Below are 16,908 nucleotides of genomic sequence, written 5' to 3' on the forward strand. Positions count from 1 at the left end.
CCAGGTCTGTTATGGGAGGGGCTGCCAAGAAGGTCTCTAACATGCCCTGAAACGTTTTCCCCATCATCTTGGCTATTAATATGTGGTTCCTCATTACTCATGCAAATTTATGCAGCTGGCTTGAATTCCTCCTTAAGAAAATAGGTTTTTCTTTTCTACTACAAGGTCGGGATGCATATTTTCCAAACTTTTATGCTCTGCTTCCCTTTTAAATCCAAATTCCAATTTCAAACCATCTCTTTGTGAATGCATAAGATTGAATGCTTTCAAAATCAACCAGGTCACCTCTTGAATGCTTTGCTGCTTAGAAATTTCTTTTGCCAGTTACCCTAAATAATCTCTCTCAAGTTCAAAGTTGCACAGATCTCTAGGGCAGGGGCAAAATGCCACCAGTCTCTTTGCTAAAGCATAGCAAATGTGACCTTTGCTCCAGTTCCCAAGACTTTCCTTAGCTTCATCTGAGACCACCTCAGCCTGTACTTCATTGTCCACATCATTATCTGCATTTTGGTCAAAACCATTCAACAAGTCTCTAGAAAGTTCCAAACTTTCCCACAACTTCCTGTCCTCTTCTGGGCCCTCCAGTCTGTTCCAACCTCTGCCTGTTACCCAGTTCCAAAGTTGCTTCCTCATTTTTAAGTATCTTTATAGCAGTATCCCACTACCTTGGTATCAATTAACTGTGTTAGTCAGTTTTCACTTTTCTATAAAGAAATACCTCAGATGGGTAATTTATAAAGGAAAGAGATTTAATTGACTCACAGTTCTGCATGGCTAGGGAGGCATCAGGAAACTTACAATCATGGTGGAAAGCAAACAGGAAGCAAGCTTGGACCTTCTCACGTGGAAGCAGGAGAAGAGTGAGGAGTGAAGGGGAAAGAGCCTCTTATAAAACCATCAGATCTTATGATAACTCACTCACTATCATGAGAACAGCATGGGGAAAACTGGCCCCATGATCTAATTGCCTCCCACCAGGTCTCTCCCTAGACATGTAGGGATTATGGGGATTACAATTTCAAGATGAGATTTGGGTGGGGACACAAAGCCTAATTATGTCACTCTATTACTAGTCCCATTTTTCAAATAAAAAACTGAGACACATGGAGGTTTGATAACTGTGTGACATACTTAGAAGGTGGCTCCAAAGCCAAACTTTTTATCCTTCGTGCTGCGTAGCTTCTGATCATGAGCGAGAGGATAAATTGAGTAAGCAGGGTCCAACAGGGCACAAGACAGGTCTGGACTAAGATCCTTTGAAGCTGGAGAAGTGGAAGGGAGGAAAGGTGCAGATGCGAAAAATGTCAGAAGGGGGAAAGGGTGAATGGGAGGGAAGCCATTCACAATTTAGAGCCTCGGCTTTTTGAATGAAGTAGGAGAGTAGGTATTTTTCATGAAAGCAAGTAAGGGTGCCGGCTGAGTTTAACTCAAAATATTTATGTGTCTGGTGAGTTTTGAGGGAAATTGAGACCACCTAAGGGAACAAGAGATTCACATTGCCCAGAACGTACTCATTCCAGGATAATACACCCACTGTGTGACATGCTAGGGGCAACCTCCTGTGCTAATTATTGTTCTTTTATTTCCCCTTGAAATCGACTGCTGAACTCAACTAAGTGAAATATGTCCATAACACAATGCTGCCAGAAGGTCTTTGATACCAGCAACCAGGGCTTGCTTGGCTTTCCTGCCCAAATCCCTTCTCAGGGCATTTTTATCTCTCATATGTTATTCTCTTTTCTTCTGTCTGAGGAGAGAAAGATTCTTCTACACTCTTTTAAGGCTGTCTCTTCTCTATGTTTATGTCTCTATTATTACATTATAGGCTTATTCTAGGGAATAAATATCTTATTCCTGCCTTGCAAAGAATAAGCACATGATATTTATACACATCTCTGTGTCAGGTGCAGTGGCTCATGTCTATAATCCCAGCACTTTGGGAGGCCAAGGCAGGAGGATCACTTGAGGCCAGGAGTTTGAGACCAACCTGGGAAACATAGTGAGACCCTGTTTCTACAAAAAAAAAATTTTTTTAAAGTAAATCAGGTGTGGTGGCACATGCCTGTTGTCCTAGCTACTCAAGAGGCTGAGGTGGCAGGATCACTTGAGTCTGTGAGTTTCAGGCTTTAGTAAACTACAATTGTGCCACCACACTCCAACCTAGGTGACAAAGCAAGACCCTGTCTCAAAAACAAAACAAAGCCAAAAACCTTAGGGAACTGTATCTGTTACTCTTTTATTACCAATAATATCTTCAGGCAAAATCTGCTGACAAACATTTATAAATTAAATATAAAAATAAAATCTTAAATCAGCTTTAAAATAAGTCAGTATATGATATGTAACAACTCTAAATCAGCTTTAACAGTTTGTAATATGTAACAACTTAAAATCTAGACACCTACAGACTATCAGATAATGTCTAGGAAATCACCTCAATTACTTACTTTCTCTAAGTTTTCTATATATCACACAATTAAATTACAATAAATTTCAGAAAACAATGAATCCAGTCAATACAGGAAACCACAATAAGCAAAAGTGCAGGACACAGGGAAACCAATAACTGCAACATGTATGTGCTTAATGAAAAAAGATCCATTCAGGCATATATTCAGATGCCAAACAGCTTCTCCTAGTACTTTCCTCACACTAATTCTACTTTACTGCTTTGAATCCTTTTGGTAAACAACACCCACCATGCATGAGGCACACACATACAATCAAATAATAACTAAGGACAATCATTTACTCCTGTTTTTTTCACAAATGATGTCTTATTGGATGCCCTTTAAACCAATATGTTTCAAATGTTTTTACCAAACCAACACTAAGAAAAACATTTCATGTTGCAACCAAGTTCAAACATATTGTATTAGTCCTCTTTCATGCTGCTGATAAAGACATATCATAACTATGATAGATAAGACTGGGAAGAAAGAGAGGTTTAATGGACTTACAGTTCCACATTGCTGGAGAGGCCTCACAATCATGGTAGAAAGCGAGGAGGAGCAAGTCATGTCTTACATGAATGGCGGCAGGCAAGAGAGAGCTTGTGCAGGGGAACTCTCATTTTTAAAACCATCAGATCTCATGAGACTCATTCACTATCAAGAGAATAGTGCAGGAAAGACCCTCCCCCATAATTTAATCACCTCCCACTGGGTTACTCCCACGACATGTGGAAATTGTGGGAGTCACAATTCAAGATGAAATTTGGGTGGGGACACAGCCAAACCATATCACATATATTCATGAATTACAGTTTAATCTAACAATATTTACCTTACTACTCATGATGCACTGTGAGATTTATTTTTATTTTTACTGGTTTCATTTTACCAAATTAAAACTTAAGAGTTTGAAAAATACTGCTCCAATTACTTTACTCAGGTACTATTTTTAATGACATGATCCTAGGTTGCTATTCAGAAAAATAAATATTTGTCCTAAGATCAGAAAAGAATGTAAGTGATCCTGACAGATAGTATATATGTCCTTCATTCAATATGGCAAGGAAAAGAGCACATGGCAAGGAAAAGACTAACACCAAAGAAGGAGCAATCAGTCAATCAATCAATCAATCAATCAACCAAGGCAGATAGAACATTTTTGCTGATATTCAATAAGGGTCCTTTAGAATTATGTGAGGCAGTGTGATACAAAGAATAGAGCACTGAATTTAAAATGTGGATACTTAGTTCAAGCCCCAGTTCTACCACTTTGGGCAAGACATTTTGTAGAGATCTAATTTTTCTCATCCATAATGAACATGGGGCAGGGACCCTATCTCCTGTCTAGCACTCTACTCCCAGAGCCTAAACAGTGCTTGACATCTAATAGATGTTGTTAAACAAATGAATGGATGAATATATATCTTGTTCATATGGTTGCAAACAGGATGTCAAACAAATGCTTGATTTTTAAAAATTCAGTCTGAAATAATTGGGGACTCAATATGCTGGCAGCTTCACACTATGCTGATTAAGCACTTTTCTCTTTCCACAACTACTAAACCAAAAAAAGAAAAAAAAATGTGGGGGAGGGGGTTGTGGAGGGACTGATTTTCTGCATTTTTCCTTTTCCAACAACTAGTTCTTATGAAAAGAAATTCTATCAACAATGTGTTTAAATTCTCCACATCCAGGATATATGCAACATTGGTGCCCTCTTAGAACAAAAATGTAAAAAACTGAACTACTCCTTGTTTCAACATTTAAGCAATTTAATTCTTTCTTGGTATCATGAACTGAGAAGACTGAAGGGGGTCACAGAAAAAAATTATAATCACAATACTATATTTTTTCAGGTTAGCACCAATACTTGTAAATGTTTTGATAAACAAGGATGAAATTATTTATTTTAACTGATGCTCAACCATATTGGGTCATCCTTATTAGCTACAACCACACATTGCCAAAATCAATCAATCAATCATTTTTTTTGAAATGGTCTCACTTTGTCGCCCAGGCTGGAGTGCAGTGGCGCAATTTTGGCTTACTGCAACCTCTGCCTCGTGGGTTCAAGCAATTCTCCTGCCTCAGTCTCCTGAGTAGCTGGGATTACACGCATGCACCATCATGCCAAGCTAATTTTTGTATTTTTAGTGGAGACAGGGTTTCACCATGTTAGCCAGGCTGGTCTGAAACTCCTGACCTCAGGCTATCAGCCACCATGGCCTCCCAAATTGCTGGTATTACAGGCGTGAGCCACCACACCCGGCCTAATTAGTCATTAACTCTTGAGTAGTTCATTCAAGTATAACATCTTGCTACCACCTATGAGGGATACAAAAGGTCCCAGTGCTTGCCATCTTAACATGATTTATCATGAAACTATTCAATAACTGTGCAAAATACTATTTGATTAAATATGATAGACAGTACAGACAATAAGTCCCTACGGGACTTATTTGGATAAAAAGGAAAATACTACCTTCATAAAGAAACTTACCACCTAAAAGTTTATGCTTCGGGGATGGCAAATACATGGAAAATGATCAGCTGTTTTCCTCATCCTCTAGTAACTATGTCAGGCCAGTTACTGATCACGGTATTCTTGCCCAGTGAACATAGTTATAACCTCGAGATCCTTATCAGCACATCCTTCTAGGCAGCTACAATAAAATATGATGAAACTTATTTGTCATCTCTGGGCTCAGCCTCTTTAAGAAGCTGCATAAAAGTCTTCGATTATATTAATTATCACATGAATCCTGTCAAAGTACATACCAAGAAGAACACCATCAACTTCAAAATCCATCAGGAAAGGGATATTCATTTCTCTATATGGTCTAACAAATGACACTATTTAACTCTAGGTCTTAACTTACTTATGTCAAATGACAATTGTACCTATAAATCCAATAAAGTGCTTTATAATTATAAAGTCTCATTCTATAACATACCACATGCATGAAATTATAAAATATATGCCCACTTTAACAAACAATACAAAAGTATATAAAGTAAAAACTGAAAGTTTACCAGCCCCTACAACAGTCCATTCTTCAGAGTTAGCCAAGATTAAGTTTAGTATACATCTTTCCAAACTTACTTTTTACTTATGCAAGAAAAACAATGTGTGTGTTGTATGTTTATTGCAGCACAATTTACAATAGCAAAGACATAGAACCAACCCAAATGACCATTAATGATGGACTGGATAAAGAAAATGTGGTACATATATACCATAGAATACTATGCAGCCATAAAAAGGAATGATATCATGTCCCTTGCAGGGGCATGGATGAAGCTGGAAGCCATTATCCTCAGCAAACTAACACAGGAGCAGAAAACCAAAAACTGCATGTTCTCACTCGTAAGTGGGAGCTGAACAATAAGAACACATGGACAGAGAGAGGGCAACAACACACACTGTGGCCTGTCAGGGGTCGGAGGCGAGGGGAGGGAGAGCATTAAGACAAATACCTAATGCATGCAGGGCTTAAAACCTAGATGACGGGTTGATAGGTGCAGCAAACCATGGCACACATATACCTATGTAACAAACCTGCACGTTGTACCCATGTATCCCGGAGCATAAAAGAAAAAGAAAAAGAAAAACTAAAAAAGAGTGTGTGTGTGTGTGTGTTCATGTGTAAGGTGTACTAGAGCTATTTTCCTTACAAAAGTATTTCTAGCAAAATTATTTCTTTCCTAAACTTTAAATTTGTAAAAGAAATGCAACATATAAATAATAGAAATTTAATGCCATTTTATTCTGTACTTAACACAGGTCAGTGTTTGGACATGTACAAATTAAAACATGAGGAAAATGCATTAACCCAGCACCTTTTCAACATGAATTGTCATAATAAAGGATTCCATCCAAGTGTTATTGAAGCTCAAAAAAATAGAACTTTCTATTGAAAAACACCCTTTACATACAGTAGTGCCATATATTTTGAAAAAGAAATGTCTAATGAGCACGGAGAGGCATATCCACAGATATTCATATCCACAGATATTCATGAAAACACACTTACCCAGAAACACAGTGTGTTCGACAGAGAAGAAAGCTTACCGAGTGCTTAGTTCAACACTTTCATTTTACATATAAGGAAGCAGACTCAAAGGTCACAAAGCCAAGAACAGAAGCAGCACCAGAACCACAACCCACCATGACTTGCTGTGCTTGTTATACAAAACCACACTGGCATTCTTTAACATGATGAATTTTATTATACAGATGAGGCTTATGGTTTAAATGGAGGTTCTTATCTGTATTAAATTGCTTTTGTCCCCAAATCTAGCTTCTTGGTGCCCTGGGTGCCTCTATCGTAGGACCCCCAACTACCCTCAAGCCTGTGATTCTTTCTCCTCCCTCCAGTCTCATCTCAACAGTCTCTTCCATTGATGGCCCTTGTGCTGGTCCATCTCTGCTCTGCCCCAACCCTGACCTTCACTTTCATCCTTAGCAAAGTTTTGGGGCTTAATAAAGGGAAACATGTATGTGCTCATCTCCAGATCTGGAGCCACAGTTGTCAGAGATATAAATCATAACTATAGGTGCCTTTAGGAAAGTGAAAGCTACATTTACATTATTAACGACAACAAGTCCTGGAAGAAAGAACCTCATCCCCATGAACGATACACAGCCACTGTCTTTCTTTGGGTACTACATTCACATACACAGAGAGATTCATGTTCCACCTACATGACAGCCCTGTGATTTGGGCTAAAATTTAACCTTCAAAAGCTCATAAAATAGTAGTGCTCTTACTTTCGAAAGCAGATACACCCTTTTCATAATGATATATCAGAAGTTCAACATATAAGACAGAAGTACCACAGACAAGTTAAACATGGTAAAAGATTACTCACTTTTCTTTCCCCTCATCCCTTTCTCCAACCCACCCCCCACCTCTGAAGAAATCTAGAGCTCCAAGGGATCAGTTTGAGAACCGCTGCTTTATATCTTTTAACACATTCGCTTTTTTTAAAAAGCCTATTTTTCAAAGCTGTTTTATGTTCACAGCAAAATTGAGGAGGAAAGAGACTTCTTACATGTCCCATCCCCCACACATGCACAGCCTCCCCTATTACCAGCATCCCCACCAGGATGGCGCATTTGTTCCAACTGTTCAATCCACACTGACGCACCATTATCACCCAGAGTCCATGGTTCACATTCGGGCTCACCTTGACGTTATACATTCTATGTGTTTGGACAAATTTATAACAGCATATATCTACTAATATAGTGCCATACAGAGTAGTGTCACTGCTCTAAACAAAACTCCTCTGTGCTCCGTCTATTTAACCCTCTTTCACCCCTAACCCTTGACAGCCACTGATCTTTTTATTGCCTCCATAGTTCTGCCTTCTCTAGAACGTCATACAGTAGGTAGCCCTTTCAGATTGGCTTCTTTCACTTAGTAATATGCATTTAAGTTTCCTCCATGTCCTTTCATGGCTTGATAGCTCTTTGTTTTTGTTTTTCTTTTTTTAAATTTAGACAGGGTATCACTGCTGCCCAGGCCAGAGTGCAGTGGCACAATCACTACTCACTGTAGCCATGACCTCTTGGGCTCAAGTAATCCTCCCACATTAGCCTCTCAAGTAGGTGGGATTACAGGTGTGTGCCACCATGCTAAGCTAATTTTTTAAAATTTTATTTATGCTGCCCAGGTGTTGCCCAGGCTGCTCTCAAACTCCCAGGCTCAAGCAATCCTCCTGCCTCAGCCTCCCAAAGTGCTGAGCCACTATGCCTGACTCTCATTTCTTTTTAGTGCTAAATAATGTCCCATTGGCTGGATGAACCACAGTTGATTAATCCATTCACCTACTGCAGGATATATTGGTTGCTTTCAAGTTTTGGAAATTATGAATAAAGCTGCTGTTAACATCCTCATACTGGTCTTTGTGTGGACTTCAGTTTTCAACCCCTTTGGGTAAATACCAAGTAGTGCAATCACTGGATTATATGGTAAGAGTATGTATAGTTTTATAAAAAACTGCCAAAGTTCCTTGCAAAGACACATTCACTTTTACTAAAGAGAAGACCTATATAAAGACAAGGCACATGGTACTTTGCACATTGCAAATCGTTAATAACCAGCAGTATTCTATTTATCCTTGCTTGATAGAAATGTAATGCTTTTACTTCTCCTAAACAAGTTGTTTATAAATATGTTGCTCTGTATTGAATAATATATTAAAAATCACCTTTCTTCTGACCAGAGGCACCCTACATGTATACCTGGCCAAGGGCTGGCCCATCAGTGGCAGGAGGAAGCATGTGCCAGCACCCGTGCCACTGTGGCATGCTGCATACTGCATACAGTGCTCCAGAGAATCGTACCCTTCCCTGCACGGGTGCCATTTCCCAATGTACTCGAAAGATTCCAAACCCACAAGCTGATAAAAGATGCTACATTCCCTTCAATCTTTCTCTGAAAATGCCACACCCATTAGCTTCATCAGCTCATGTCTCTAGCTCCTCTCCCCAAAAGCCCAGTCTAAGTAGCTGTGCCCAAAGAGAAAAGGTTGTTGGAGAAAGTGGCAAATGCCATCCCATGCCTTCCACACCACCACGCCTCACCTTTTTTTTTTTTTTTTTTTACCTCTACATGCTTCCTCTCTTCTTTCAGCCCAAAGCCCTCAGGTTCATGGACTCATGCAAATTAATGTCTGAAGGAACTTATTATTACTATTGCAGTTTTAACTTTAGCCAGATCTCAAACCAAGATTAGGCTGAGCCAATGAATACTTGACCATCTCTAATAAGATTGACTCCAAATTTATACACCTATACTAAAGCTAAAATTGGTGTCACTTCCAAAATATCATTTGTGCTAGGCCATCTTTGCATCACTATACAGGAATAACTGAGACTGGTTAATTTACAAAGAAAAGAGGTTTAATTGGTTTATGTTTCTGTAGGCTGTACAAGAAGCATGGTGCTGACATATGCTCAGCTTCTGGTGAGGGCTCAAGGAGCTCTTACTCACGGCAGAAGGTGACAGGGACCCAGCATGTCATATGATGAGAGTAAGAGCAAGGTGAGGGAGGTGCCACAGCATCACACACTTTTTAAACAACCAGATCTTGGGTGAGCTCACTCATCGCCAGGAAGATGGCACTAAGCATTCCTGAGGGATCTGTCCCCATGATCCAATCATCTCTCACCAGGCCCCACATCCAACACTGAGGATTACATTTCAACATGAGATTTGGAGGGACGAATTTTCAAACCACATCATTCTGCCCCAGCCCCCCAAATCTCATGTCCTTCTCACATTACAAAGTGCAATCATCTCTTCTCAACAGTCCATTAAATTCTTAACTCATTCCAACATCAAGTCCAAAGCCCTAAGTCTCATCTGAGACTCATGACCTTCCATTTTTTGGCCTATAAAAGCAAAACAAATTATTTACTTCCAAAATACAATGGTGGTACAGACACTGGGTAAACATTCCCATTTCTAAAGGGATATATTGGCCAAAAGAAAGGGGTAATTTTCATGCAAGTCTGAAACCCAGCAGGGCAGTTATTAAATCTTAAAGCTCGGAAATTATCTTTTTTGACTCCATGTCCTGCATCCAGGACACATGGGTACAAGGAGTAGACCCCCAAGACCTTAGGAAGCTCTGCCCCTGTAGCTTTGCATGGTACAGCCCCTGCAGCTGCTCTCACAGGCTGGAGTTGAGTGTCTGCATCTTTTCTAGGCAAGAGTGCAAGCTGCTGGTGGATCTACCATTCTGGGGTCTGGAGGGTGGTGGCCCCCTTCCCACAACTCCACTAGGTAGTGCCCTGGGGGTACTCTGTGTGGTGGCTCCAGCCCCGCATTTTCCCTCTACATTGCCCTACTAGAGTTTCTCTTCAGGGGCTCCACCCCTACAGCAGGCTTCTGCCTATACACTCAGGCTTTCTGATATGTCATTGGAAATATAGGTGGAAGCTGCCAAGCCTCCTTCATTCCTGCATTCCATGCACCCACAGGAAGCTGCTAAGGCTTATGGCACCTTGCACTCCCCAAAGCCACAGCCGGAGCTCTACCTGGGGCCCTTTGAACCAAGACTGGAACTGGAGCAGTGGAATGTGAGGAGCAGCTTCCCAGGGTGGTGCAGGGCATCAGGGCCCCAGGCCTGGCCCTTTAAGCCATTCTTTCCTCCTAGGTCTCTGGGCCTACAATGTGACTCAGACCTACAGGTCTTGCTAAGGTTCCTCCACCAACTGGGCAGGATTCAGGGGCCTTTGTGTCTGTTAACAAAGCATCAAAGTCCTCTCCAGATACCTCCCCTCAATTCCCTTTCCTGGGGACCCTGTGACCTCCTGCTCTGTAACCTCCCTTCTCAATAATAGGGAAGAATCACATATATTTTGATAAATACTACTCACAGCCCTAACCCTAATTGTAACTTTCCCAGATATTTTTAATATATTTAGGAAATGTGTTCAGCAAAACTATTCAGCAAATAGCTACCACCCATCATAGCCACTCACTAAATCTATCACCTATTGTGAATTTAAGGGAGTCTTGTCACTGGCTGCATTAAGCTTTGTCTTGCCATTAATAATATTTTCCATCCCTGAGGCTGCCCTGCAAGTAAACCTGCTTTAGTCTTTTGGGGTACCTAGGGCCTTTTTGAGAGATCAGCCTTGAGGTCCATTTTGGGAGATAACCTCAAGGTTATTAGTACTTTTACTGTTTATTTCTCTGTCCCTAATGCCACTTCACTGTCCCCAGGTGGCCAAGGATCTGAAAGGTCATTTCCCCCCCTCTAGCAAGAGCAAGTCCTCCTTACTCCTCCAGGAAGCTTTCTCAAATTTTATGAGAACCCTCTGATCCCTTCCTTTCAGGAAGTTGTGCCACACCATTTTTTTTTTGAAATAGGGTCTTACTCTGTTGCCCAGGCTGAAGTGCAGTGGTGTGATCACAGCTCACTGCAGCCTTGACCTCCCAAACTCAAGCAATACTGCCACCTCAGCCTCTCAAGTAGCTGGGACTACAGGCGTAGTCCACCATGCCCAGCTAAGTTTTGTATTTTTTAATAGAGGTGGGATTTCACCATGTTGCCAAGGCTGGTCTCAAACTCTTGGGTTCAAGCGATCTATCCACCTTGGCCTCCCAAAGTGCTGGGATTACAGGCATGAGCCACTGGGCCAGCCTGTGTCACAGCATTTAGCATTTATATTTATTTCACCTAGTTGGTTTCCTCATTGCTCCCCAGGTTAAATGTTGACTTTCCACCTTCATGTATTACGTATAGCACCCAATATCATCCTAGACACAGGGCTGGTATGTTATACATTTTTTGATTACTTGATTGAGAAGGTTAAAAATGCTGAATTGAAAGACATGAAAGTAGGGGCCATGTGCATCTAAAACTAGAAAGGTGATCTATGGAGATTAAATCTGCCTCTTCCCAAGAAAAAAATGAACCAACACTGGGAAGTAGTCTCAAAAGCATTCTTTACCCTTTCCTGTGTCCTTATTTTTCAATGAAGAGATTCTTATTCACACTTTTCCATTCCAAATTACCCATTACCATTCTAATTAAAATTTGGCCCACATCCCTCATCTCCATATAGATCCATGGTCCCCTCCCCGACCTCTTCAGAGATCAGACCTATGTGAAAGGATATGCAAGAAAATATTATTTCTGACACCAGAACTACCAGCTGCAGAAAAAAAGCAGTTAAGTTGCTAAACAATAAAGCTGACTATTTCTCTAGTGATATTTTAGTATGTTATTGGAAGTTAGAGGGGTTCCCCCTTCTAAAGCTCTCCCATATATGACTTCCTTATAGCTTTTCCACCATTTCTCTCCTCTGCCCCCAAAAGGAGATCTCCACTTATAAGCCTCAGAAAGAAAAATGTAATTTTCAAAGAAATTTACAATTGGAAGTGGAAAGGTACTGGGTGACAGTGTGAGTAGAAGAGTTGTAACAGACATGCATGATTACAGCCTTTGCTCCTTTTCACTCCAGGGAGAGTCACAACAGCCAGAAGAGAGCCAACCATAGCATGGAGCAGAAGAAACACGCAGGACTAAATTCCAAAAGGCAGCCTCTCATTTCAGTTCAGTTACCCATCAGCTATATGACGTTAGCAAGTCAGTCTCTTCCAATTCCAATTTCTTTCTACAACTGGAAAAGGACAGTCTATCTGTGCAACCTACCAAGTTCCACCAGGATCAAACAAAGTGAGGTAAGAACAAGAGAGCAGCCACTCCTGAATGTGGCCTTTTCACAGCCAGGTGCCTCTGAAACATCATAGCTGTTAATCCTCATGTGTCTCCTGTAGATCATATTATTATATCCCCATTGTACAATGAGCAGACACAGCTAATTGAGGACCTTGTTCAAGGTCACCAGCCAGTAAGTTATTCAAACTTGTTTAGCCCATGTTTAACTTCCACATTATACTGCCTCCCTCTATATTTTGAAATAACTTTAAAACTACAAATCTATAGTTTTATTAAAATGTATATGAAAAAATAAGTCCCTGAGGAAGAAGTTGGCAGCCAGATTTGATTCACTTATTCCTTTTCTACTCCCCACCTCCCACCATCAATTTTATCAAGTTCCTTCCTCCTCCCAATCTCCCTCTTCTAGTTATTCCTTTTTTTAATTCCTCTTACGATTTTCCTTTTGTGCACCTGTCCTCTGTTGTCATTCCAACCTTCTGTAATTAACATAATGAGAACAAACCTCTACAGCTTGAAAGTGCATGCAATTAAAACAATGTATCAATTATATTTACTATGAATGTAGGACCCATTTTGAGCTTTTTCTTTTTTGTTTGTTTTGTTTTTTAACCACCCCTTTATTAGGTTAACTTTAGACATAGCTGAGACTTTTATGAAGATGAAATGACAGAATGCTTAGCAAACTTAAAAAACAGACATCATGGGCCGGGCACGGTGGCTCATGCCTATAATCCCAGAACTATGGGAGATGAAGGCGGGCAGATCACGAGGTCATGAGATAGAGACCATCCTGGCTAACACGGTGAAACCCTGTCTCTACTAAAAATACAAAAACTTAGCCAGGTGAGGAGGCACGCACCTGTAGTCCCAGCTACTTGGGAGGCTGAGGCAGGAGAATCACTTGAACCCAGGAGGCAGAGGTTGCAGTGAACCAAGATCACGCCACTGCACTCCAGCCTGGGTGACAGAATGAGACTCCGTCTCAAACAAACAAACAAAAAAAGAGACATCATGAAACAAAGTCATTTCCATTTTTAGATTATCAGCACATAATTACACTAGAATGTTATCAGACCAAAAAAAAAAAAAAAACACACACACAGATTTGACTATACAGTGAATCCTCAATTATATGTGTGGCTAGTACAGAAGGGCACTGTTTACCCATCCCTGTTTTCGCCTCTCTTGGATGCTTTTCCCCCCAAACCTAGGGAGCTGCCCCTCTCTCTGGGCCACGCAACACTTTGTTCATTTTCTACCTTAGTTATCATCGTAGCCGGGTAATATTGCAGCCTGTTTTCACATTAGTCCCCCAACTTAACAGAGAGGGCTAGGGCAAAAAACAGCATTTATTCATCTTTATATTCCAAGAATGCCCGGTACATGAAGATCCGCAACACATGTCTGTTGAATGATGGAACAGAAATTCACATTTAGCAGAAAAACATGCAGCCTTCAGACAGACCGGGGTTACCATAGGGCAGGACACATTGGCGATTACTGGCTCTTAATTTGCTTACAGGAAAATAATCTAAAGCCTCTGGTTCTTGAGAAGAGGAAGCAGAAATTGTGCCTTTTTCAAACCATCCTCCACAGGCTGGAGCTGGCTCACTTTTCATCCTGCTGACAATTTTCTGAGTTACAGTTTACACCAACGTTGTCACAGAGTTGATCACCTGAAAACCAGCCCTCCTTTCCTTCCCGTGGCAAGGGTATCCTGCCACACTCCTCTCACTCAGCCCAAAGATCACTTGCAGAACCAAAGAATGAATTTATTTGTTGCAACCTGCACCGGAACTTTGTAGTATTCCAATTTCTCCCCTTTCCACACACTTCCATACACCCTATTTCACCTCTATTACAAGTTCTCTGGGGCCACTTTACAGATGATAAAACTGGGCTGAAAATGTGTTTAAGGTCACATGAGTGGAACCCAGTTCTTCTCCTTCCTGATGCCTAACTAGGCGTCCCCAGCCATATCCCCGGGGCAGCTTTTACCAAAAGGCTCACGCCAGGGCTTTATCCCCTCACGTGATTCAGGACCTCTGGGGTGGGCCCAATAGGTGTGTTCTGAAAAGCTCTCCTGGTGCTTCTGGGAGGCGCCTCGGGTTAGGCAGCGACGCACAAAACATAAACCCTGTCATATCATTATTTATTCCCTGAATACATCGGAGTTCTGTTCTTTCAGTGGCCACACAGATGCTCAATGCCACGACCCTTGAATAACTGCCATAGTTGTCACTTCACTTGGCTTTTTCAATAAAATGAACAGGTCCCGCGCTCCCAGACCCATGAACACTCGGGAAGCCCCAGGGGTATCTCTGTCCTCGACACAGCAGGGGCCCTACAAACCCAACACGGCTGTGCACCCGCCAAAGTCCCCACGCCCACCGTGGCGGGGCGTGTCCTGCCCGCCCCCATCAGGGGAGTCCTGCTCTCGAAATTATCCCGCGCGCCGCCGGTAATCGGGGGTGACGCCACGGCCCAGGTCTCTTTTCTCCCGGAGTCTGCGGGGACCTCCCCGCCGCAACTCGGTCACTTTCTTCCCATTAACTCAGTCTCTGGGGGACGGGCTAAGCTGGCACTTGAGATTCTCCCGTTGGGGTGGTTCAGCAATGATCACCCCGCCGTCTGCGCAGACAGCCCCGCCCCCAGCCTCGGAGAGCACAGGACCCGGGAGGCGGCGACCTGCCTCCGCGCGGGGACAGTGGCCGGCGGGGCGGGCGCTAGGTGGCGGCTGTTCAGCTCCCACGTCACCCGGCCCGCCCTCCGCCCAGCGCAGAAGCGAAGAGCTGCAGACGACGGAGAAAAGGGAAGCGCGCCCCAAGCCGCACAAAGGTGGCCGCCGGTGTCCCAAGCACCGACCGCCATCCCCGGCAGGACGCAGGCAGGAGCCTCGGCCAGGCTACCTCGCCTGGCCCGCGGACTCCGCGCGGCACGTGGGCACCTGCGGCACGGGTTGGAGCCCCCGCCCCACGCGCCCACCTTAACGCCGCGCCCCGGGCTCCCCGCCCCGCTGCCAGCCAGTTCTCTCGCTCGCCCCTGCCTCACCTGCCTTTCCTACCTACCCGCCGCCAAGTTGCCCCCGCTTGGAAAGTTCTGGAGTCCGGAGCCCGTGGCCCACTGGGTCAGCTCCGGCCGGCGGGTCCGGGCGGCCGCTGGGCGTGCGGCGCGGCTCCGACTCGGCGGCGCGGAAAAGGGGAAGGGGAGGAAGGGGCGGGAGCCTCGGCGGGGCGATCCCCCTCCGACCCCAGCTGGCCCGCGGTAGCCGCCTTGGGAACTTCTGCGCTATGATTATCCGCCCCCGCGTTGGGGACTTTGCCTCTCTTCCGCGAGACTCTTGTCATCGCCGCCCGCGGTTAAGAGTTGGGGCTCCGGGTCGGGCTGCCTCAGTTCAGATCTTGCTCCTCCACTTAGGAGGGTGTGATCTGAGGTAACCTACTCTACTGCTCTGCAAAAGGAGGGAAATTAATAATAATAATAATAATAATAATAATAATAATTCCTATCCAGGGGCGAATCCACGTGTTGTGGGGCTTGAAACTGAAACAACTGTGAGTAGAGGTGGCGAATCTTCAAGGGAAGTATAAAATGAGATTCTGGGATTAGCAAGCATCTGTGCGCGTGAGGGGGCCCGAAGCTTAAGCTTCATTAGCTTCACGTCTCAAACTGCCTCTGCAATGTTCTTCACGAGATTAATTAAGTGCGAGAATTAAATGAGGTGAGCCGCGAACGGGGCCTAGCATAGTGCGGAGCGCACTCAGCAGGTGTTGTTTATAGGGATCATTTCCCTGTAACTGGCCAGGTGGACCTGGGAGAGGAGGAAATAATGCTGATTGTCAGTTATGTGCCAGGTGTTAGAATACGTGTTAAACTCAATTCATATGCCAGCGCGTGCGTAAGCAATATGCCAGTTTTATAGCTCAGAACACCGAGGCTCAGGGAGTCACGTAACTTGCTCATGGTTTCACCGAAAACCCAATTCTGCCACGTTGCAAAGACCCGCTTTTTCCACAGTTCCATCTCACAAATATGAATATGTAACTATGTTACCATAACTTGTTGTTTGGGCAAGAGAAGAAGAAATTCCCCCATGAGTGAATTGTTAATGAATTTTCAGTGCAAAATTTCCCCAGCTCATGCAACAGCAAAGAAGACTTGCCCTGCATATGAAATACCTGGAAAATCAACAAATTTACTGAAATGTGTTCAGGTTACACATTTGCTTGCTCTGTTAGCACTATGTGTT

General features: G+C 43.1%; 1 protein-coding gene across 22 annotated transcripts in view; it reads right to left on the minus strand.

Moving 5' to 3' along the window:
* The window catches only part of PLAGL1 (PLAG1 like zinc finger 1), a 124,334-nt gene extending 108,333 nt beyond the window's left edge, over positions 1–16,001 (minus strand). For 5 of the 22 annotated variants that reach the window (XM_016956428.4, XM_063813553.1, XM_063813538.1 and 2 more), the window contains exon 1: positions 15,728–15,944. The gene's annotated coding sequence lies outside the window, so the exon portion shown is untranslated. Of the gene's footprint in view, positions 1–6,487; positions 6,528–15,710 lie in introns of those variants that run through there. The other 17 variants (XM_063813539.1, XM_063813552.1, XM_063813534.1 and 14 more) reach the window with 12 other exon arrangements.
* Positions 16,002–16,908: the final 907 nt, after the last annotated feature.

Source organism: Pan troglodytes, chromosome 5, assembly GCF_028858775.2.
Source record: "Pan troglodytes isolate AG18354 chromosome 5, NHGRI_mPanTro3-v2.0_pri, whole genome shotgun sequence".
Classification (NCBI taxonomy): Eukaryota; Metazoa; Chordata; class Mammalia; order Primates; family Hominidae; genus Pan; species Pan troglodytes.